Source organism: Arachis ipaensis, chromosome B05 (genome assembly GCF_000816755.2).
Source record: "Arachis ipaensis cultivar K30076 chromosome B05, Araip1.1, whole genome shotgun sequence".
Lineage (NCBI taxonomy): Eukaryota > Viridiplantae > Streptophyta > Magnoliopsida > Fabales > Fabaceae > Arachis > Arachis ipaensis.
Genome location: NC_029789.2, coordinates 139,456,625 through 139,460,242, shown reverse-complemented (window position 1 = coordinate 139,460,242; position 3,618 = coordinate 139,456,625). Strand labels below are relative to the sequence as shown.

The following is a 3,618-nucleotide window of genomic DNA, read 5'->3' as shown; positions in this document are numbered from 1 at the left end:
TAACACCCTACTACACAGTGTTTTATGCTTAAGTCATAGAACAGAGGTAGTGTGGTATTACAGACCTTTAATAGTAAGGATATACATATAATACTGAAAGAAATAATATACTAGGAGCCTTGAAACAGAGCGGGTAAACAAAAATCGCAAAATAAAAAGCGCAACGCTCAAGGAATAGGATTACTTGCGTGCTAAGAAACCTAATAGGAACATGATAAAACAATAAACGAAGGGATAAAGAAAAGCCAAAGAACAGCATAACTAGCCTCTGACTCAGCCTGCGAAGCTAAGGCTGGCCGGAGGATACATATATACATATAAACATACATAAGTGTCCCCAAAATATACCAAAATACCAAAGTAAACTCCTATCTCTCCCTCAACCTCTAAGAGGAGCAGCATACATAAGTTACTTGGAGAGTAAGCTACACATATACATACATATATACAAATAGAAACCAAAATATACCCAAGGACTACTTCGCTTTCCAGAATCCAGACGCTTAGCGAGGAGCCTCTCGACCTGCATCTGAAAAACAACAATACAATATGGAATGAGAACCGGAGGTTCTCAGCATGGTAAAAGTGCCACGCGTATAAGAAAATACGGTCTTGAGAATGCCATAGGCAATCCTAGAACTCCGTTATTCAATTATCCAACTTAAGTACTAAACAGAAGCCATAAACAGGGGTAGGTATTCTAAATCTGCCTAACTTACTCAAGTTCAAGCTTAACCTAACATCAAACCATTTCCTCCGTTTTCTCCATCCTTTCATCATTCAGAATGCAACAGAAACAAGCAACCAAACAAGTTCACGCACAAGTAATGATCAAATAGTACAAATAGCAAGTATAACAAATAGCAGGTAATATATATCAATTAGGCATACCCAGGAAATGCATAGCAATTAATACAAACAAATGCATATGATGCATGTCTGTCTTATGGCTGATGGGGCCCATCTGTCGGTTATCCAGCCAACCCGACAAGTCCGAAAACCTTAGACTGTCCCCCGTCGCGCATCCCCAAGAGTCTATGCATAGAGTTCACATTCAATCATCATATAATCACTCAATGGGGGCTATCCATACCCGGGAATTTATACGTGCCCGGTCACCCTTACGACGTAGGGTCAACAGAGTATCGAGATTCAACCTGGAACACGTGGTGGCGAGCCACAGTTCTTACCCAGGGAAACTCGTATCTCAGATATCATTATTCATAAGCCATGGCCATTATCATCAATACATCATCAAGTATCAAACCTTAACATTAAACTTCATTAACATCCTTATTTTCTTCATAAAAGCCACTATTTACAACTTTCTTCACCTTCAAGTTATCTTATTTTCCTAGCTTCTTTTACCTACTGGACCTAGAACCATGCTTTAAGCCTTAAAAGGAAGAAAATGGAGGTTTAGAAGTGGAAAATTTGTTTAAAAACATTCAAAACCGGTTTGGTCACCCTGAACTCAGATTTAAACACTAAACTTGCAACGTCCATAACTTTCTCCACAAAATTCCGTTTTCCACAAAGTTGATATCAATCAAAAGCTCTTGAAACTATCTTTTATTTGCAACAAATCACAACCCAATCCAAAATTTGAGGAGAATATTATGGATGTCTAAAGTTCATCAAAATTTGGTTTTAACCACTTTCAACAAAACCTCTTTTTCTCCAACTTAAGTTTCTTACCATTTAAAACTTGCATTGTAAAACCATATCAACTCAATTCATCAACAACCATTACCAATATAAGCTTTAATCAACTCAACCAACCTAGAACATCAAAATTATCCACTTTTACCTCATACATCAATAACTTTTCCTTTGTTCACATCAATTCTTCACCTATACCAATTCTCATCATATATTTATCAACCTTCCATCAACATATACTAATTAAATGCCATTAACATAAGTCAATTCTTCATACATGTTAATCCATCAACTTGACATAACAACCATTTATTAACAATCACCAACCATAATTCATCAATATCAACTTCAATATAACCCATTATAAGCAAGTCCAAAAGCATGAAATTAATAACATCAATACCTCAAAATTCCAATCTATGTTCATCAACAATTTACTCCAACAACATTACAAACTACTCATTAAATGCAATTAACAGTTCAACTTATCCTATGGTTCCTCTAACCTAAGTTTTCACAACACCGTAAATATTAAACGTGCGAAACTTAAACCATACCTTGGCCGATCACTTAGTTCACCCAAGGCAGCCTCACAACTCAAAATTACAGCCCCTCCAAACTCAAACAAACAGCCCCAAACCAAGCTTGATCACCAACAAGCCTCCAACAAGCATCAACATTCACATACACACTACCTAAACCACAATTAACACATCCAAACATAACAACTCAATACCCAAATTCCTAAATTCAGAAATTTTATTAGGGTTTGAGATCTCTTACCTTTACCCACTGATCCTTGGGCAATACCCACAAGAAATCAAGTCTAGTGGACCCCTAAAACATAAAAATCATAAAGGAATTGAGTTTCTCAAATCTTAAACTCGAAATTCATATACCAGCAGAAATGGGGCTAGGAAAAACCGATTCACTTACTGTTTTGTTTGGATAGAATTGAAGAGCTCGACGAGCCCGACGCGTGGCCGCAAACGGTGCGGCGATCGGAGCCCGGATGAGGAAGTTATGGTAGTTGGAAGGAATGGTGAGGGTTTGTGAATCTCCTCTCCCTCCCTTGCTGTAATGGCGTCGCAGCAGCTTATGAGGAAGAAAAGAGCTGCTGCCTCATTTAAGTGTTTGGGTCCGGTTGAACCCACGGGCCCGGTTCAACCGGTTTGGCCTTTCTGGTCTGTTTTTGGGCCAAATTTTCGAAATTGGTATCAAAATTTTTGTTTCGACGAGCTCTATCCTATTTTGATATTAGTTTTGTATTTTTAGCTTTCCTAATTAAAATTCAATTTATTAACTAATAATTTACCGATTTTTGCGGGGTTTACATAGAAGACGTGAGAGACGGTAATGGAGATAGATAAAAAGAGTGAAAGATAGAAAAAATGTGACTGTGGTCAACGTGGGTGGTGGTAGCTAGAGCTGTCGATGAATATTGCCTTCAAATTTGAGGTGAGGATGTTCCTTTTTGAGGGTAAGAGTATTTTGTTTTTGAAAAAAAAAATATTCTCTAAAAAAAAGAAGAAAATGTTCTCTTTTTTTTATTTTATATTAATTTTAATAAAATATAATATTTAACTAATCATATATAGCTAATAATATATATATATATATATATATATATATATATATATATATATATATTGGTATTTATACAAAAATTATATTTAATATATTTTTAAAATATATTAAATTTTAATTTTTTTAAATTATTTAATTATTAATTGATTGAGATTAATAATGTCACATGTCTATATTGTATTACAAATATCTTGTCTATATTGATCCACATAGACAAGATATGAATTCTATTACAAATTTTGGGGTATAGAAACAATCACCTTCTATCTTTCATGCTGGACACTAAATTTTTTTGAGAGTATGACATAACACAATAATTTTGTAATGACATACTATTTAACTGGAACAACTCTTTATTTTTTGCAAGTA

General features: G+C 35.0%; 1 long non-coding RNA gene across 1 annotated transcript; it reads right to left on the bottom strand.

Moving 5' to 3' along the window:
* LOC107642140 lies at window positions 238-2,832 on the bottom strand. The gene is made up of 4 exons (XR_001620624.2): window positions 2,599-2,832; window positions 2,446-2,499; window positions 2,220-2,357; window positions 238-529 (listed from the first exon to the last, which is right to left on the bottom strand). It is a non-coding gene; the product is annotated as an uncharacterized LOC107642140 (long non-coding RNA).